The sequence below is a fragment of the Lepidochelys olivacea genome (genome assembly GCF_965140295.1).
Source record: "Lepidochelys olivacea isolate rLepOli2 genome assembly, chromosome: 19".
Taxonomy (NCBI): domain Eukaryota; kingdom Metazoa; phylum Chordata; order Testudines; family Cheloniidae; genus Lepidochelys; species Lepidochelys olivacea.
In genome coordinates this window covers 5,568,787-5,590,393 of record NC_140429.1, presented here as the reverse complement: position 1 = coordinate 5,590,393, position 21,607 = coordinate 5,568,787, and the positions used below count along the sequence as shown (strand labels likewise).

The 21,607-nt window shown below is 39.5% G+C and overlaps 1 protein-coding gene across 3 annotated transcripts in view; it reads right to left on the bottom strand.

Moving 5' to 3' along the window:
• The window catches only part of NFYC (nuclear transcription factor Y subunit gamma), a 58,191-nt gene extending 37,060 nt beyond the window's left edge, over positions 1–21,131 (bottom strand). For 2 of the 3 annotated variants that reach the window (XM_084652219.1, XM_084652221.1), the window contains exon 1: positions 20,936–21,131. The gene's annotated coding sequence lies outside the window, so the exon portion shown is untranslated. Of the gene's footprint in view, positions 1–13,559; positions 13,744–20,935 lie in introns of those variants that run through there. The other variant, XM_084652220.1, reaches the window with a different exon arrangement.
• Between the last annotated feature and the right edge of the window lie 476 nt (positions 21,132–21,607).

Genomic DNA, 21,607 nt, shown 5'->3' with positions numbered 1-21,607 from the left:
CAAAGTAATACATATTGGAAAACATAATTCCAATGATACATACAAAATGATGGGCTTTAAATTAGCTGTTACCACTCAACAAATACCTTGGCGTCATTATGGATAGATCTCTGAAAACATCCGCTCAATGTGCAGTGGCAGTCTCCCCCCCACCAAAAAAAAAGCAAACAATGTTAGGAACCATTAGGAGAGGGATAGATAATGAGACAGAAAATATTATAGTGCCCCTATATAAATCCATGGTAAGCCCACATTTTGTGAATGCTGTGTATAGACCAGGTCACTCATCTCAGAAAAAGATAGAAGAATTGGAAAAGGTACAGAGAAAGGCAACAAAAATGATTAGGGGGATGGATGGAACAGCTTCCGCATGAGGAGAGACTATGAAGACTGGGACTTTTGAGTTTGGAAAAGAGATGACAAAGAGGAGATAAGATAGAGGTCTATAACATCTTGATTGGTGTAGAGAAAGTGAATAAAGGAATGTTATTTACTCCTTTCTCATAAACAAACTAGGGGCCACCCAATGAAATTAATAGGCAACAGTTTAAAAAAAAAGAAAAGAAAAGAAAAAAGGAAGTGCTTCTTCACACAATGCCCAGCCAACCTGTGGAACTCATTTTCCAAGGGATGCTCTGAAGGCAAACACACTATCATGAGGTTCAACAAAGGATTAGATAAATTGATGGACGATAGGTCCATCAATGTCTATTAGCTTTTAGTCAGGGAGGCAGTACGATACTCTGAATGACCCTAGCCTCTGTTTGCCAGAAGCTGGGAGTGGATGATAGGGGACAGATCACTCAATGACTGCCTGTTCTGTTCATTCCCTCTGAAGCACCTGGCCTTGGCCACTGTCAGAAGACAGGATTGGTCTGATCCAGTATAGCCATGCTTATGAACTTCTAAAATCGTACATGGAGACAATAATCTCACCATTTCAAACTCAACCTGGGAATCCTTGGCCTCATTTCTGCTGAGAAAGTTATATAAACCAGAAAGTCCTGTGCCCCCCTATCTGCAGGATCTGGGTGCTTGCTTATAGGTCCTGGAACATCTCATACTTTATCTAACCTCCTAGCAGGCAGTATGAGTATTTAGCATTTATACAGCACTATAAATCTTCAAATCAAGATTCAAAACTCACCAGTTAATCCTCATCATACTCCAATACAATAAGATTTTTCCATTTCACATATAGGAAAATATGAAAGAGAGATTAGGCACCTTGCCCAAGGCTATAAAGTGAATTAATGGCAGAGCCAGGATTGGCCATCAGGAGATCTTGGCTTGTAGTCTCATGTTTAATATGCTACTAAGCCAGGCTTTGAATTTTTCCATTCTTACTTTCTCACTTTTTTTCTATTTACATTAATGTTCAGTGTCTCCATAAAAGATTTCCTTTGTCATCTAATGTATCTGATGAGTTTTACTCACTGAATGCACTGTTTTTGCATTTTGAATTGTGCTACTGTATTTTTGCCTTTATGTTGTGAAGCATTAATGAAATGCCATAAATAAATATTCTAGTACACATATATATTTCATGATTTCAATGAAAGCAGCTTCAGGAATACAAGACCATTTTTATATCTGCATTTTGTTATTCTGTCACATTCTAGTATATCATTTCCAAGTACAAAAGGAACAGGAAAACCATGCCTGAGCTAAAAATGGTTAGTGCTCCAACAAGAAAGATCATTTTGCCTCAGCAGGCTGTTGGTGTTACAAAATCCACTACTCACAAAAGGTCTATCAGGAAGCTCAGTTGCAGAAAAGAAAAAACAATGTAGAGCCCATATTTCATGTTATTGAAGAATAGTACCTAAAAAGGAAGAATAAAGAGCACCTCGCCTACCACACAACACAAAAAACTGGAAGCCAACAGAATCAGAAATATATTTGCAGCGTCAGAAAGCGAGCAATATTTCTTTTGTCAAAATTCATAATAATCTTTATGATATATTTTTAAAATGCTTCAGACTAAAAGTCCTCAGACGACAAACTTCAAAATAGATTGCTGCAGTCTCCAAAATTCAAGGGAGATTCTGATATCAGAGATGCAGAGCCCACACTCATGTATCAAAGAATCTGCTCTCCACAGTAATAAATTATGATGTCACAAGCACTTGAGCATGACAATCTAGCAAGCAAGAAATTCTCACAAAAGGGTTCATGTATTTTAATAAGGTTTTAGTAAAGCACGTTTCTTTAAATTTGTCTGAGCATGACAATTGCTTTCTACATATGAACAGCACATTATCTGTAGCCAGATACTGCAGCAATTACATTTTAATGGCAAAGGCCAAATGCCCTACCTTTAACAAGCCACATTCAACCCATTGACTTCAGAATATAAACTGTGAGCTTGAAAATGAACTGCATGAGGTGACATTTTACAGTCTCAGCAACAATAAGAATGTCTTAGCTGTACTGAAAGCTAGTTTCTGGGCCACTGATCAATAGCACTTGTTCTTCTACATGTGCATTGTCCTGCTCCAGTCCCAAGAGCTGACTGTAATCTTCCTTTGAAATCATCTGCTGAAAAACCATACCAATGGTCTGATAACTGCTTCCCAAAAGAGACAGTGCCTGAACCTGCTGTACATTTCTCTGCTTCAAGGCCTATTCAAGAGGACATATAAACTTTCAGCCTGGCAGCTGATATCAAGAAATACCGTTAAAGCATCAAATGTATTTCATTTACCATTCCAAATAATCTCTAGGACAGAGGCCAAATAATATAGCTGCAGCAAGCTGGCAGCATAAAGATACTACAACTACAGTCACAGAAAGAAAATGAATCCTATGTGCTTGAAAAAAAAAAAAAGCTCAGATTTTTAAACTGGCTTTCATGGTGAGAGACTGTTCTCTTTACCACCCAAACAGAGTCAGGCCCTGTCCAAGCTGGAGCACCATGTTGTAAAATAGTTGGTAAACAAGGTTCTGGATAGCATTACAGAACTATGCTGACAATAGTTTTTAAACAAGGGTGTAGATTGCAAGGTTAGTGCTACAATGTGGACAGATTTGCTTCCAAACTAACTATGGTAGAGACTGTTCCATCCCTTTCTCCACTTCCCACTTAGTTGGTCCTAGCTTGGATTTGGAACACGTTAGTAACTGCCCGGCCTTGCCTAACCCTAGATTTTTAGGGAAAGTTTTCACTATTGCTAACACTGATGCAGATCCAAAAGCAGCAACAGAGGGACCATTAGGGTAGACAAGGGCTCCAGGAAGCCACTGGCGTTTTTAATACTGTGCTGTCGAACCTTGAGTGCTGTAGTAGTAGTGTGCTCAGCCTCTCTAGTCGCACATGCCGTTAGTCTGTAAGGTGCCACAAGTACTCCTTTTCTTTTTGTGAATACAGATTAACACGGCTGCTACTCTGAGACTAAGAGATGGCACTGATAAGAACAAGAGACCTGCATCCAGCTCTCCTGAAATGGAAAGATGGTCAGGCAAAAGACAGCACATGAAGATGGGGAGGTATTACCTGAAAGAGTCTTAGGGGCTCAGTGTTTCAGAGCAGTCCATAAAAAGAATAGTGAATGTGCAGCTTGGGTATCCAATTTGTAAAGAACTAGGGCCCAATATATACAGTCATAGTTATATAAAAGTTATTTGAATTGGTATAGAGGTTTGTTTCCACTTTTGATATATCCACAAGTGGAAACAAAAAAGGTCTGATACAGAAAAAATATTTTTATAAACAAGTGGGGGAAAACATATATTTAATGTTTACATATTATTTAAAACTATTTTTGTGGCACTGCAGAACCATTTATTAATTTTGGAACCAAGAAGAATCTAATTTCAACTAAAGCAATGAAAAGTTATAAACAGGAAACTACAATAAACACACACCAGTCTTGACCCCCTCCCATAGTTGTCAACATTAGTGGATATCTAGTCTCTTTGGACCTTTTATAATAAACACTAACTCTATACATCAACACCCTGTTTTCCAGCAAGGCGGCGCTTTAACAGAAATCAATAAATGAGGGTAAATATTTACATAGCTGATAACAAATAAGTGATCATATGAGGAAAACCTACTACTTATTTTATCTAGATTTCCTATATTGTAAGAAAGAATTCCCTGAATAAGCAGAGTTTGGTCTCTTCAGGCTCTGTTCAATCACATCTGGTCCATCTGTCTGAGCCAGTGAGCAGGAAAAGATCCTTAGTCTACTTTTAAAAGCATTTTCCAATTGTGTTTTAAATGCTTCTAATATCTTGATGCACAGGAAGTCAAGAAAGAGGACCAAAGTGTCTGTGATTTAAACATGTAGCAATATAAATATACTCGTGTAAGCAAGTAGAATCCTCACTCTACTATGAGCACAGTACACATACACATACCACAAAAGCCCATGCTTACCACTTTCCAGGGGTCTGACTTTATTGACAACTTAAACAACAACAGAATTAAACCTCAACCTAATATTTCTCTTCAAGCACAACTGTCCTTAGGGTTTTCCCACAGGACCTCTATTTATCTCTTTCCAATTGGCTCTGAGATGCACTGCAACTATGTTTTTACTCCTTGACTGGAGCTAACCAGACACTCCTGATCCAACTTCAGAGAGTGACTCAATTACTGCTTTTCATACAAGCTTCTGGCACAGGAGGTTAAGGTGGCTCAGATACACCCCAAATTCCTGTACAGAATCCTGTTACAACTAGCTTTTCACAATATGACCAATTCATCCAAAGGTGAAGAAATCTTCTGGGAAAGTGGAATAGCATGCTTTTCTATACAATCAATCAAAAAAAATTTGGTCAGCAAACCTTAAAGTTCATATCAGGCTGCAGGGTATTAATTAATCTACCAGCTTTTAAATATCCACCAGAAATCTTGATATGTCCTTGGAAAGGATGCAATTAAGCTACAGTGTTTACAAAGGCCTCATTAGGAAGGTGGGTTGTCAGACCCCTAGGGATTTGTAAATTTCCTTTCTAACCACTTTTTCTTAAAGGTTATTTGCATAATAGTTCCTAGAGACCCCAACTTGCTTGACCATGATTCAGTGACGTGACCCTAAAATGGGATTCCTGTTCCTCTACATCTTCACACCAAAATAAAACAGAATGTTTTATATAAATGCTTATTATAATTATTTATATTATGGTAGCACCTAAAGATCCAATCGGGATTGAGACCCCGTTGTGTTGTGCATGTCACAAACTGTCATTTCAAATTGTGAAAAGTAGCAATTTCTAAAGCATTTCACAATACTGAAGACTGTCTGAAATAAACCTATCTACGTTGCCCAGGATTTAAGCACATTATTTCTATAAATATTAATCAGAATCACATCCAAAAAAGTGTGTACTGGACTGAAAATTTACATATTAAATTTTGAATATGGTTGCAGCAATTCTGCATTATTTGCATCATACTGTATGCCACCAAACCATCTGCCATAAAAGCATGGTTTTATGCTCTCAGCACTGGACTGGGAATCAGGGATCCGCAAGTTCTAATCACAGCTGATATGACCTCCTTCTAGGTGCACAGACAAGTTACAAACTATTTGCATCAGTTTCTCCATAAAATGGAAATTCCAGGAGTGCTGTAAAGCACTGTAAAGACAAAAAGTGCTAGTAAGTGCTAAACACAATTATTCTAGCATACACAGCAGCAGCATCAATGCAGTGATCGGTAAAGCACAGTAATTCTTATCTTGATGCACAGGAAATAAGTTATGCATAAATTAGGGCTAGAATATAAACCAGAATCAAGAGATTTAGGCACATCTTTCTATAAATGGCTAGAGTAATTTAATTTACAGGATAAATGTTGAACCTATCTCCACACAACAGTACTGCAAAGAGACGAACATTCCCTCAGGTAAACGTGAACATTTCCCACTGACTTCAATGAGGGCTTAATGTACATATTAAAGGAGACAGTATGGCCCTTAAGCTTTTTCAAATAAAAATGAGCACCTGCAAATATTTAACTGCTTCACACAAACCAACATATTTAAAAATACGTTTCCTTCTAATACCTTTAGATCAAGAAACTTCTATAATTCCTCACTTTCATTTTAAAACCCCCCCCTTAATAAAAAAAAAGCTTTATATGCTTAAGTTGCTTGGATAATAAATACCTAGCACTATATGTTTCTTTTTAGCTTCAAAACACTATGCAAACATTAGTTCCCGCAGCACCCCTGTGATGTATTTTACCTATTTCCATTTTGGTGAATTGAGGCACAAGACTTGCCCAAGGTCATAGTGAGTTGCACAGCCATGAACAGAAGTGAGGAATTACTAGCTTGCAGTGCCATGTGTAACCCATTAAACTACAGTGAAGTGAGCAATAGTGCACATGTGAAGCAGAACTTAATTTGGCCATGCCACTCCTCCTGAAGTGCAACCCGTGGGATGAATGCCCTGATCCTGAAAATATTTATGCATATGATTAACTTTAACGTGTCAGTAATCCCACTGAATTTAATGGAACTACTGATGTTTAAAGTTAGGCATGTGCTTATGTCTTTGCAAGATCAGGGACCAAGACACCACATTTGTTGTAGTAACCTGCAAAAGGAAGCAACTATTCTTTAAACACTCTGGCAAGCATGTATTTGTCATATAGACCATACACATAATCAAAGTTACATTATGCTAAGAGATGTATGCATAAACATCCAGATATCCAACATGTGTTAAATTTTGCATGTGAATTAATAAACTTAAGGCAGAATCACCTAGCTGTTAACAGTAGGGGCCAGGACTCTATTGCCAGCTCAGGCAATGACTTACTGTATGACCTTGTACAAGTCAGAATTGCTATGCCTCAGTTTCCCCATCTGTAAAACTGGGATAATACTTATCTTTAATAGAGCATTTTGAGCTCCCCATTGGAAATGCACTACGGGCAAAGTACTTCTATTACATAATATCACAGAACTCATGTTAAACAACTCCACTGTGATATCCATGTGACTTTGTACACAAAATGACTGCATATATTATTTGTTATGCAAAATTATTTCTCTAATTTTAATCCTAGGGATGGTTCTCAGTTTTATTTACAAATTAGACAAACACACCATAGGCTTTATTCCATGATAGAACCACCAGACACCTTAAGTGCATTGAAAGGCACAACACTAAATGCAAGAGACTCAAGAACTGACCTTTTCTTAGTGCAGCACCTGACTCAAGTGTCATAGTGATTGTAAAATGCTCAACGTTTTAAAAAGGTGATTATTTAAAAAGTAAGCAAAACTAATCTGAATTGCTGTTAGTGTCAGTTATTTTAGTTTCCTTTCTTCCTTTGAACCAGAGAGCACAAGGTCACAGCTAAGATTTGGTACTTTAAAAGTTAAACATTTACTAAGATTTTTTTGTGTTTTCCCTTTGCACTCAATCCTTGCCAGGTGTGGTTTCGGTGTTGGCAAGATTTTTCCCCACACAGGATAAAAACCAATTCAGAGGGCCTTCAGATAGATAAAAAGACACGTGTTCTTAAGATATACCTTGCATATATAAATTTCTATATCAAATGCTGAGTAAAGATATAAAAGGCCTCTTTAATAATCTGAACACTTTTTGAACAAGGTCTATTTCACAGGGTAAAATACTACTTTGTATACATTAGAACAATATCCCAAAGGGTGCAACTTGTCTCCTGGCTTTAATCTCATTCACTCAGGGAACCTAGTATGAAATATGTTCTCTATACACACACACACACTGTGGTTGTATAAATTTAAACCGTTGTGTGTAGCAACACAGCTTCGGAAACCATGACTTTGCCAGCCCAGGCACAACAAAAAGTTACTCCCTTGCGGTTATTCAGGATAACGGCATGGAGAATAAGTGAATGATAATTTAACTCACCTATTTCCGCCCCCCCCCACCCAAAAAAAAGTTACTTGTCCCAAGGAGTAGAACTGTGGAAGGCTGATGTAGTCTAGTTTTAAATTTAACTTTAAAAAGCACTGCTGAAATTAACGGGACAAGTTTTCACTCCTCAGAGACATGATGTGTCTTATTCAGATTTGTTCAGAATATGCTGATGGAATTTCAGGGCTGTTATTTGGCATCAGCGAGATACAAATTAAGTGTACTTGTCACATGTCTAAAAATATATTAAATAGTTTAATCTGATTTCAAGGACTGAAGATGATGAGTTTTGGCACACAAATATATTCTCAGGATCCAATATGTGGCAGCAATAAATGTCAGCATACATTTAAACTATACTTATTTAGAATGTGCCCTGTGCTGGAGCATTAGTAACCTCAATACTCAACGGTATTTTTAGGAATTTTGTGATTTATACCTACATAATGCACTATTTTCTACACGACTTTAGGCTACTATCCGGTAAGTGTCCAATAAGCACATAAGTGAAAATGAGTGTCCTTCAAGTACCAATATTTTCAGAAACATGGTTAAAATTGTTCAAAAAATTAACAGAATTAAAGGTTAATAATTAATGAAGCCCTTGTAACTACAAAAATAATGGTGTACAGTTTATCATCAACAAAAAGCAGCATTTCTAAAGAAAATCTTTGAAAATCCAAAAAAATAATTCTCTTAGCCCTGGAAGATTCATGAAACCAACTCTGCATCTAAGAAAAAAAAATTGAAAAAGATAAAGAGTGTTCAGGAAGCCCAAGTTTATTTCCTCTCTCTTTAATACATCTAAGAACAGAGAAAATACCCTCCTGCCTCCCACCACCACTCAAAAATTAATAGTGGCTCTATGCACCCTACTCTAACTTCCTTGAGAAAATCTTTTTAGGCTTTCAAAAGGAAACACTTGAATGTGAAAGCCAGCAACATAGCTCTCATTTGTGGGGCATCACCTTTGGAACTTGCTGTCTCTTGATAGTCCAAGAAAGCCTGGATTGGGTTGTATCTGGGGCATGACATAAGAAGTTTATTTAGTGTTTGGTTAAGTTTTGACTTTAAAATACAAAATATAGGAAAAATAAACAGCAGAGATGACTGTGCATTATACATATATTTCTCACATGTAGTCCTTACTCAGGCAAAATACTCTTAAAACACCGTAGGATTAGGCCATACGCTTTTTTTTGGTGGGGAGGAGGGGTGTGTGTGTGTGGTGGGGGGGGGTTGTGTGTGTGTGTGTTTTTAATGTTTGCCCGCACATACTAGAGTTATTTATACACAACATATATGAATATAGACAGGTTTTTGATGAAACAAATCACATATACCCACATACACTTTACTACCATTAGACAGCCAAACAATTTATCTGGCTGAAAGACTTAAACCAGTTGAGTGTTCTTAACCGCCTATTTAGTATTTGGATCAGACAGAGTTCATATATGATACTGAGCTCAAACACAGATGCTGCAGGAAGTTTGGGGTAAAGTTGTGATTTAATCTTAATGCAGCACTAAGTGCTACATATTTCTTTGCTCTTCTGTTGCATTTTTAGAACCAATCATCAAACTGCAAATAGGGGGAAAAGGCAGAAAGAACAATTCAAAATAGCACCAAACTATCAGCAGAACACACATATAAAAATAAGTGATAGGAAGCAAAAAGTCTCCTTGTAATTATTTAATGAATGCATAATTATGGATTTGAAATTTTTATTATTTTCCAGATATTTTTTCTTTTCTATTTGCATGGTTTTTGTTGTATAGCAGCTGTGATTTTTTTTGGACAGGAAGGTTTATTTTGTGTATGAAGATTATATGGGAAAATTATTTGAACATTTATTTATTCATTCTTTTACTCCATGTGCTTTGTAAATAATAAAGAAACTGTGTGAAAAATGAAATTAAGAACAACCTATCTATCCTACTTTTACATAAGGAAATGCTTGAGGAGTCCATTGCCTCAGTTTTGAGGCCAGCAGATGTTGAACTGCTAGGGAGGTAGACTGGATAATCCACTAAGTCTTGTGCATTTCTAGCTTCTACAATTCTGTCCTATAAACAGCACACCATACAAGGGCCACCAATCTTCACCCTATACAAGTCTGCGTCACCTTCAGTGAACAAAAGAAAAAGAAGACTACTTAGACTGACCCAATTTTATACAAAGTGACCAAGTAGGGCAGGAAGTTAAACAGACTACAGAAAGCCCCCAGACTCAAAAAGACTCCTGAACAAGAGACACCTCAGAATTGTAAAATAATTCTCTCTTATAAGGAAAAATATCCCATAGATAACTCCCAGTAAGTTTTAGTATCTTGGAAGTTTATTCCTGAAATCAATGTTCTTATAACAAGTGCTGACTACGCTTCCGGACACTTTGAGGCATCAGATTAATTCACTAATGTTTTGAGACACAACATTTAAAAGAGGGTACAAGAGACAAACCATAACAATTTCACTTTATTATAAATCGGCTAAGCCCTGAAATTGGCAGAGGCTGATTCACATGACCATACAAGTTAAAATATAGATGCTTTACCACAGCATAAGAGACTCGAATTTACAGCCCTTTGGTTTGTACAACTCTCAATCATTCTATAGCCACTGCTACTTTTTCAACCTGTGGACAATAGTTTTCCCCACTATAAACTTCAACTCCAAAATTTCACTACCTAAAAAGTCAACTGCAATAACAATGGGAAATACACATAAGGTACCTTGTTTAAACTAAAACTGGCTTCACCATCAAGTGAACTTGAAACACAAAAAATGAAATCTGTTTCTCTCAAACTGAGATCCCAAACCTGCGTTCCTTGGGCAACTTAAACTCTCAAAGAAACTAATAGGAGTTTTGGGTGAGCACAGAATACAGGATTAGGCTCCAACTAAGTTTACTGCACTGAGTAAATTGGGGTAAAAGTGCATCTCCTTCCCTTTCTGCCCTGCACAGTGGGTGGGGAAGAAAGTAGATAGAAACTGGTCCCATTTGTAAATAAATCCCTTACTAGCTCTACTGAAACACTTATAGTTCTTCAGGCCGTCTTGACATAGTTAAATAAAATTGTATCTATCTTAATTAAGCTCTGAACTTCTGGCAATGTTAAGCAAGGATATGTGTAGTAGTAAGAACTGGACGTTAAAGAAGTGCCTTTGGTAAGGATTTCCTATCTTCTTTTTACAGTGAGCATGTGAGCACCCACACACACCTTCCAGCCTCTGACCTCCCCTCCACTATTCCAAATGGTTCAAAGCACCTTAGCTTAAATTTCTCTGGGGGGGGGGGGGGGAATCTTAATCTTAACAGGGAACACTTCAAAATGTCATTCATCCTTTTGCTTGAAAATGTTATTAATGAGCTTTATAATCACAGTAAAAGTCCACTGATTCTGGCTGGTAACCCCGTACAAAGCTTTAACATTACTACTGTTCACATACAAAAAGGGACCCTCCAGTACAGATAATTTTGGCTAATGTTAGGCCTGGTCTACACAAAAAATTAGATCAGTTTAGCTACATTGGTCAGGGATGTGAGAAATCCACAACCTTGAGTGGCACTGTTAACCTAACCTAAGTCCCTGTGTAGGCATTGCTAGGTCGACCTAGCTACTGCCTCTCGGGGAGGTGGATTATCTATGCTGACAGGAGAATGCCTCCCATCAGTATAGGTAGCATCTGCACTGAAGCAGGGCAGCTGTTCTGTTGTAGTGTTTTAAGTGTATATTAGTCCTTAGTGTAGCACCCCTCACCTCCCTCTCTGATTTGAGACTAGCATGGAATCAACCCAGAATTAGCACTGATACAACCCAGAAGTCGAAGTTGAATAAGCTTTGTCTGCAAACAGAAGACATTATTGATAGTTGTGATTAGTTTAAATTCAAAATATATATTTTGAGTAGTTAGTATCTGAAGATCATGCTAATCCCAGACCTTTTATTCTTGACTCTTGGTAAAAGTTTAATTCCAGCATGCAGGCCTTTATTGCCACAGTTATTAACATCACAGAAGAGACATTCTTTTTTTAAAATCCAGAAATAATGTTCTGGCCTGCTTTTCCATCTCCCACACAAAAATAAGCTACAAACATAATTACTTCGAGCTTTTAGAAAACCACTTCCTTGGCCAATAACTGAAGATTAGAAAGAAGATAAAGAGCATCAGAATGGGAATACTGAATCTGTGTCATGCAGTTCACTCATGACAATGCAACGACTAATGCCAGGGAGATTTAGAATCTTTTAGTATGGATGGGGAAGAGAGAAGGACTGCGATGTAATTTGGATCATTGTTGAAAATGATTTCTAATTTAGATCTACAGCCTATTCATGCCAACCTCAATGTCCCCAGACATCGGAAGTAACTTCATTTTTCAACTTAGATGCTTTTTTCCAGTTCAACGTGGTATAAACAAACTTTGTCCTTCATTCTCTAAACTCGGAGCAGCAGTATTTCAAGGTCACTCTTCCTAGCGAAGGAAGGCCTTGCTCCAGCAACTTTCACTGCAGCACCATTTCAACTGCAAGAGCACTAAATAAATATGGAATACAAGTCTTTTATTCAGTTTGCCATGCAAATCCTTTACACTGAAAAACTTCTAAGCTAAGCACTCTCTCATTCTCTGTTTCCACGGCTGTCCTTTGCAGGACTACAGACCCTGTAAGACTGCTCTACTGCAGGAACATTCCAGTGACCTTCAGTCCTTATTTGCAAATAAAAAGGAAAACAAAGAACTGCTTATACTTGTCAAGTGTTTTGTTGATGTTTGTAGAAGAGATACAAGGCTTCATTACTCACAAGAACTGAATAGTTACTGATTAGAAACCTATGTGCTAATGTTAGGCTTCATATCCCCTAACCTAAAAATGTGGCATTATCTGCAAGGGCAACAGAATGTGCTGCACTTACTATGACTTTCACATTCTGATAACAGTAAGAGTACTACAATTTTAGGAAGGCGGTAAATGAAGTGACAGACATTTTGTAGTACATGCTATCTAAAGAGTTATGTTAGCGGTCTTCATAAAGGATGAGATTTAAAGGATGAATGTATCTCCTTTTCACTCAGGCTCTAAAGACATTATGAATATCCTGCAGTGAGAATGAAGAGAGCAAAATTTTACCCATCATTATACAGCCATTTTAAAGAAGCAAAACTATTTGTGATATACAGGGGGAAAGTTATGAAAGAATTTAACTTTTATGATTCAGGGCCTTCAATATGAAATCCTATTGGACAGTAAAGCATATTTGTATACAAATTCATAACAGTGTCACTGGTGCTCTTTGTACCTTTAAAGTAAAAGGAAATGTGGAGAAAATTCACTCAAAATATTACATTTTCTTCTTCTATGAAAGCTTCAGTGCACTTGAACAAAGAAAAATTATTCTGAAAAATAGTTCAAGCTTTGAACCTCCATATTCGTTGTTCAGAATAAGTATTTTATCACGGTACTTCCTTGAAAATTAATAGTTTCTTCATTCATCTTCTCTTATCTCTACTAAAGTAGCAAAATACAGTTGAAGGGCATGCAAAATCCAAACAGAACAAGGTACAGTAGGTGCAATGTAAGGTATGCAAGGAATGTAAAGTGGCCATTTTCTGAGACAGTTCAACTTATCTCCTCTCCTTAAAGCTAGACAGTTTCTGTGATTTCCACATAAAACAAAAATTAAACTTACCAGGAACTGCATTAATTTTACATGCAGTTAATTATCCCTCTTCAGACAGGGAGAAGCAAGTCACTCCTATCCATCCCCCACAAAAAAGGAAGAGGAAACAAAGGCAGCAAGAGATGCAGAGAAATGGTTCTGGAATGTCCAATGCAGTGCATAACTGAACAGCTGCCCTCCCAGCAAACTATTCGCCATTTTTCTTTGTCTTTCAGCTGACCCCTGCCTCACTGAAAAACTCCCGAGTCGCCAATGAAACCCTGTGCAGCCTCCTTCCACTTTAACAGTCAAAGGCATTCAATCTAGCATGCTATTTGACACCAAATCTTGCCTCCGCTGCTGTCTTATTGGTTAAGCTCCTTTATCTGTTAAGCTCACAAAGTCTGGATTGGCTGCTCATGTCATCACTAACCTCCATTGTACACTTCCTGTTTTAAAGTTACCTTGAGATGCAGAACAGGGGTCAGACACAGACTTCAAACTAGAAGGAAACTTATATAAGGAAATATTTAGTAAATATACATAATACAAATATCCTGGCAGTTTTTGTATCTAAAGTAGTCGCTCTTGCATGTCTGACAGATTTCCTGACACTAACGTACAGTCATACTATTTCCCACCCCAAGGATTTCTTATTGGCTGAGGTCCATTAAAAAAAAATTAAGATAATTTAGGGGCTTTTGATTGGCCAGATAGGTTGTCTGTGTAACATCAATACAGTACCATATAGCAGTTATTCTGAGACGACAGTAAGCACACACTGGAAAGTTACTGTGTAAAAACAATATAGGCTTTTCTTTATTATAAGGCAGGAAAAGCCAATCTAAGACAATTAAACTAACGACTTAAATTTAATGTAGCAGAACTGAAGTAATCTATTTGAGTCCTTGTCTCAATTAGTTGCATAAAGACCTTTTATAGTTTTCCAAAACAGATCTGTCATTCTAAGTAATTTTATTTAAAAAAACAAAAACAAAAACAAACTAAGACAACTTTAAGGTTGAACAATTAGACACCCAAATCCTGAAGTGCCACAGTTACAGGTTGCATGTGAACCCTTAACTTTGTGAATGCAGTAAGATACAAGGCTTAACTACGCTATTATGTATTGTACTGTTTAAGAAAATGTACACATTTGCACTTGCATCTACATTCTCTTCATCAGCAGCACATAAATGCAATTCAAGAAATGAGGCAGATAACTGAAGTTAAATTAGATGTATACATAGGTGACATATGCCATTAATGTTCACTGAGAAATATAAATAGTTAAAATACATTTTACTTAATGTGTAGTATGTTATGAATGGTTCACTGTGCATCTTTCATTAGTGATTTTCATGGACCGTGTGGCGCTCACAGTAGTAGTAGAATGTTACACAGATAGCATAATTGTAAAAAATTACGTTGTATTTGAAAAAAAAATAAAATCATCAAGTAGAAATATTTGCCTACACATCACAGAATGTCCTATCCCATGAACCTCATGAGGATCACAGTAGGAAGCACTTCTTCACACACTAGATATTGGTAGGAAAGAACCACTTTGAGTCTCAGGAGCTGTGCTGATTTTCCCTCCAAGGCATGAGTACCTTAAGTTACCTCATGAACTTCACTGCTTCACTTGGGGAAAGAGTTCCATGGTACCTAATTCACCATTGACCTTACAAAACATTTCATGAATGAAGCAAGTATGCCACACCCTTTACCTACCTATCACTCTGCAGGTGTTAGCTCTGCACACCTGTGCAGCATGACCTTCTTTAGCTTTGAGTTTATGAACTTAGCACAATTAAAAGTGTTCTGTGCTGGCTCAGTACTCAATTTTCAAAGTCTATTAAGGCAACCAAATCAAGATAATTTTCCAATGGAAAGCTTAAAAGGTAAGTGTCAGTGAAGGCTATTTCCATGCCATATTTCAGGAGTCTAAAGCAGTCATTTTTGATGTTCAAACAAGAGTTCTAAGTATTGTTTCTACAACAGGTTTCCCCCCCCCGCCCCCCACACCTAAACTATTTTTGCTCTTAACCCCACCCCACTCCCCACACACTCTCCTAAAGACCACCTCTAAAATAAAGTCATCACCACTTTCAGGCAGAGAAAAAGCCTGGAAAACTTTAGAAAATTTAAAACAATAGAGTTTAAAAGTAACTGAAAACATGTGCCTAAAATGGAAAGAAACCATTATGCCAATTAAGCCACAGAGGCTGCTATATTTCAAGGTCAATGTTCATACGACAACAGGTCTAATCTAAAACCCACTGAAGACAGTCCACAGAAAGACTCCCATTGACTGCAGTGGGCTCTGGATCAGGCCCAAGGTTTGTAATAATGGACTAAACACAGAATGTGCTCATAAATATACTGAAGTAGGAATGTATGTTGTGCTTTGGATCGGAGATTAGCAACATCTACAGCAGCAACATATCTGTATTTTGTATAGCAGATTTCAAACAAATTATATCCCAAAATGCTTTACACACTTACAATAAGTGTGAATTTATCTTTCCCTCCATTATTCTATGTTAAGAAGTGTAACAAACACAGACAGTACGAAAAGATTAAGTTAGACCCAAACAGCTGATAGAAATAAATGCATTCCAGAAAATATCTACCTTAGTGGCACATGAAATATTAGTAACAAAAGTTCAATCTTCATAATATTGTTCTTAAAAACCTCTAAAAATCTAGTAATGCTTATATTATATCCCTGTAACACTACATAGTCTAAGGACCTTATTCCGATCTGCTGGACAGACTGTACATGCTTTATTCTTATCATAAAATCAAAGAGAGTAAAGCCAATACTGAGCACTTTTGAAAAATCCCACCTGAAAGCTAGTAAGGGATGAAGATTCTGGAAGACAGCAAGTAAATTGCACGTTTCCACCACTGACTGATTATATGGCTTATTAGTTATCTTGGCTACTGAAAGTTATCATTTCATGCTTACAGATAAGAATTGTTTTTTCAGAAGTGACAATCTATTGCAAGGTATTTAGATATACCATTTTAAAAAAAAAAACAGATAGTGGCACTATAGAGACTAATAAACAAACATTTCTGATCTTAAGTGCATAGAATCAAAAGGTAGATGAATCATGACATTCTGATGGCCTATGAAGCTGGGAAGCTTGAGCATTGTAAAGAACTTAAATTTACAGCATGCACAACATTTTCCTTTCTAAATTTAACGGCAATACAGAGTTCCAAATGAACAGGTATTAGGAATTAAACTTATTTATTTATTCTGTGCCTCAGACACAGACACTGAGCAAGCTCCCCCCTTGCCCTCCCAACATTTAACTGGAGGGACCACCTTTAGTTGGTGCTTTGTCTCTGTCCGTGTTTGGCTTTACCACCCACCGACCAACCGAGACTGACACAGAGGTGGCTTCTGTGATGTGACAACTGTCCTCAAGTAGTTGAATTGATGCTTTCAGGCCATTGTATGTAGATAGCCATCAAATGGTGCTGATGCTCCCTTTTAGTCATTAACCGTTGAAGAGGGATTTGAATCAGCAACCTAGAGATGAAAGGCTCCATATCCAATTATCAAAGCACCTCAATATTCTAGGCCCTCTCAACTGCTTAATGTACAACAGGTAGCTCACAGGCATAAAAACTGTACAACAGAACAGAACTAATTCAGATACACGTTGGACAAAGGATGAGATAGGATAACTGTTAACAAGAATCTGAAGGGTTACCAAGGAGGGAAACAAACAATGAGGAGTCCGGTGGCACCTTAAAGACTAACAGATTTATTAGGGCATAAGCTTTCTTGGGTAAAAAACCCACTTCTTCAGATGCAAGAAGGGAAAGGAATTATTTAGAATTAGAGGGTGTCCACATGAGCTTTTTTGCCCCAAATTTCCCATGTTTGGTGCCAATCATTCAGCACAACAGGTAGGAGTGTAAGCACAAAGACGGCTCCAGGCACCTGCCAGCATTTAAAAAGTGTTGTCTAGCCCTCTCCTACAGGTCCACACGGCACAGCGTTTAAAACACCAGCTGCTGCCAGTGCCTTGTTTACACCATCGGTGATAGCAACTGTAAGAAATTTGGCACAAACAAGCCTAGTATAGTAAAAGCATTAAGAGTCATACCAGGATGTTACGTAGCGTGGGACAAATATTGGTAGAGAACGTTACTGAGAACTGGACATAATGTTTCAACAGCAGTTGCACCAGTGCCAAAAACAAAGGTAAAATAATGTCTTTACTCCTATTTGAGATTCCTCTGTTTATGCAGCCAAGGGTTGAATTAGCCCATTTAGCCACAGCCTCATACTGGGAGCCCATGTTCAGCTGATTATCTATGACCCCCAAATCTTTTTCAGAGTTACTGCTTTCTAGGATAGAGTTCCCCACTATTTAACTATGGCCTACATTCTTTGTTCTTAAATGTATACATTTAGGCATATTAAAATGCATAATATTTACATGAGCCCATCTTATCACGCAATCTAGATTGTTCTGTCAGTGACCTGTCCTATTCATTACAGCATCATAGGGTTAGAAAGGACCACAAGGGTCATCTAGTCTAACCCCCTGCCAAGATGCAGGATTTGTTGTGATTAAACCCTCCAAGACAGATGGCTATCCAGCCTCCTTTTGAAAACCTCCAGCGAAGGAGCTTCCAAGACTTCCCTAGGCAGAAGCAGTTGAGTCTTTTACCACTCCCCCAAACCTTATCACGGATGATTTTGTTACTTCTTCCAACTCTCTGAAATAGGCAAAAATACTACATATTTTACAGAGGAGGGAAGAGTAGTATAGGTTAAACAACTTGCTCAGGGTCACCCAGCCGGCCAGGTGGAATAGACTCTAATGGTCCTGATTCTCAGTCTCCTATATAACTACTAAATAACAATCTTACCCTGCTGTGTAGGGGTATCCAGCGTCAGTCCCAAACCAAAATACTTTCCAGTTTAGTTGACCAAGAATTGTCTCCACCCTGAATGGCATTTAAACTCATTCATTCCACTGTGTTCAGTAGGAATAAAGAACTCTAGCTAAAAGCAAATTCATTAACATTTGAGTGAAAAAGTTGTAATTCATTGTGAAAGGTGAACCAAAATAAGTTATGTTAGAATATATTAGGTCAGGAAGAAGTGAAGAGCTGTACACTAGGTTATTTTGTCCGTGGCTAATATAAAAAAGTTAACTATGCCTTGCATGCTGCCAAGTCCTTTACTCTGCACCACAATTCCTAACAGTTATCACACTGACATGAAATGGTACTTTCAATCTAACTGCACAGACTCTGGCAACTAATGAGGGTACTTACAAGGGCTTATTCACAGAGTTGCTAAAATAGAGTGGAGCTCTCAATACCAGGAGTTTCTTCTTGAAATCTCATATGGGACACTGGGCTTAGTAAGAAATAAAAAGCATGATGATAATTTTCTTCTAAACAATACACCATTAACGCACTACACCGGGAGTCAAGAGTTCTGGGTTCTAATCCTAGATCTGAGCGACATGCTGTAAAACTTCAGGAGGAAAGATGGTCTAGCAAATAGGCCTCCAGACTAAGATTTAAGACACCTGAGTTCAATGCCTAGATCAACCACATACGTCCTGTGTGACCTTGGGCAAGTTATTAAATCTGTGCCTCAGTTTCCAATCTGTAAAACAGGAATAGTACTTTCCTTCCTGACAGGGGTGATGCAAGGATAAAACCTATTAATGACTATGGGATGATCAGATACCACAATGATAAGGGCCAGATAACTTTCTCAATAGAATTGGGAGAGTGATCACATAATGGGAATGACTAACACCTATTTACTTCACAGAATGGATTTCAAGCCTATTTGCTATGCTGTTTAATACAGACTAACACAGCTACCCGCTGATGCTGTTTAATGTTTTCATCTATCTCAGTTTGAGAAATTAAAGTAAAAGCAGTCAGTTTAACTTCTGTTTATAGTTATTTTCACTTTCAAGGTTCTTAGTGCTGCCATATTTGGGTTTCAACCACCACATGGGAATGTGTTCAAAAATCAATTGCTTTAATTCGATGATTTTTCATTGTGAAGACATTTCTAGTGGTTTTAGTTGTTTTTAAGGGTTTCCTCTTCCCCTGCACCCCCTACAAAGGTTAAATATTGAGTCAGACTTTGAAAAGGAGAAATGCTCTTGAGATCCTCAGGTGAAAGATGCCATAGATGGGCAAAATAATGTGACTAATATTTTGTGGTTGGATATCCTCCCCACTGGGAGTCAATCCTTGCTCAACTTTAGAGAAACTGGGATATTATGGGACTGTATTTCAGATGCAAAGTTTAATAACTTGAGGTTTTGCACGACAATCCTGGAAGACATTCAATACCCATTGTCACAGGAAGCAAAGCAAGCTCCACTTAGAAGCCCTCCCATCAACCTAATGGCTGGATTCAGTGAGTAAGCTGCAGTTAACTGGTAACAAGCAAGCGCCTGATCTTTCCCGTATCTTGCACATTTGCTGCACAAGAAGCAGAATGCACTACTGTGTAGGGATCCGCTCACACTCACTGGAAAAGGAGGAGGAAGTGCTTTATAAACAACGTTATCATTTCACAAAAAGACAAGGAGTACTAGTGGCACCTTAGAGACTAACCAATTTATAGGAGCATAAGCTTTCGTGAGCTACAGCTCACTACGTACCATACAGACTGTTTCATGTTCTGTGTGTATATAAATCTCCTCACTGTATTTTCCACGGCATGCATCCGATGAAGTGAGCTGTAGCTCACGAAAGCTGATGCTCAAATAAATTGGTGAGTCTCTAAGGTGCCACAAGTCCTCCTTTTCTTTTTGCGAACACAGACTGACCCGGCTGCTCCTCTGAAACCTGTCATCATTTCAGTATGTATGGTGCAAGTCCTCACCCTCAAGGGGACACAGGGCTCCGCCTGCTCCACTCCTGTGAGCGGTCTGGCTGTGCTGCTTCAAAGGGTTCATTTCACCCCTTTCTCTAAACCTGCTTAGCTTAAACCTCCAGCCCACCACATACTCCCTAAACAACATGTAACGCTCCCCCTGGACCTTCTTCCCACCCAGGGCATCCAGCCCCACTGGCAAGCCCCTCCCCCAGCCTGCTAGGCCACCGTACCACCGCCACCACCGACCCCGCTCCCGCCCTGCCCCCACCCCGTCAGCGCGAGAGGGAAAGGGGGGGGGTGCTTCAGTTTCCTGCCCTCTCCACGGTCCGCCCTCTCACAGCCAATCACCGCGAAGCCCTCATTGCCCGCCTCCTCGCCACCAGCCAATCGGCGAGGATGGGGCAGCTCGGCCAATGGGAGCGGACCGGGCTGGTGGAAGAGTTCAGCCGGAGAGCCCCCGCCCGGGCCGGCCCGCCCCCCTCACCGGATCCCTATCCCCCCCTCCTTCACTCACCAGCCCGGCCTGCGCCGCGACCTCCTCCTCCTCTGCTCGGGCACCGAGGGGAGGGGACCCGCGACCGCTCTGCCTCCCGCCCGGCTGAAGGGAGAGGGGAGGGGGGTATGACGAGGAACGGAGCGAGCGCGAAGCGGGCGAGAAACAAGATGGCGGCTGCTCCGTGAGGCGGTGGAACGGACGCTCCGCCCCTTTCCCCCCTCGGGCGAAACACTGCGCATGCCCGGGACTCGCGGCTCGGCCTCGCGAGATCTCCGTGGTGGTGGGGGGGGCTCACTCCTCTCGGTAAGGGGGCGGGGACTCGGCGAGGGGGGGCGGTCCCAGGCGGAGGCGGGGCGTGGCGCGGGGAGTCCAGGGAGGTGGCGGATGAACCCCGGAAGCTGAATAGCGCATACCGCCTCCTCAGCCGCCCCGGGACCTGCATGGGGCATAACACCCGGCTCGGAGGGGGCCAGGGCTCTGCACGCTCGCAGGCGTGGGAGGCTCCCGGTGGGACAAGGGATCATTGATCTGGCTGAGGGGGTGGGAGGAGAACCCAGGAGTCCTGACACCCTCCCCCCCCACATACACGTCATCTGGCTGGGGCGTGGGAGGAGAACCCAGGAGTCCTGACACCCTCCTCCCCTCCCCCACACCTCATCTGTCTGGGGCGTGGGAGTCCTGACACCCCCA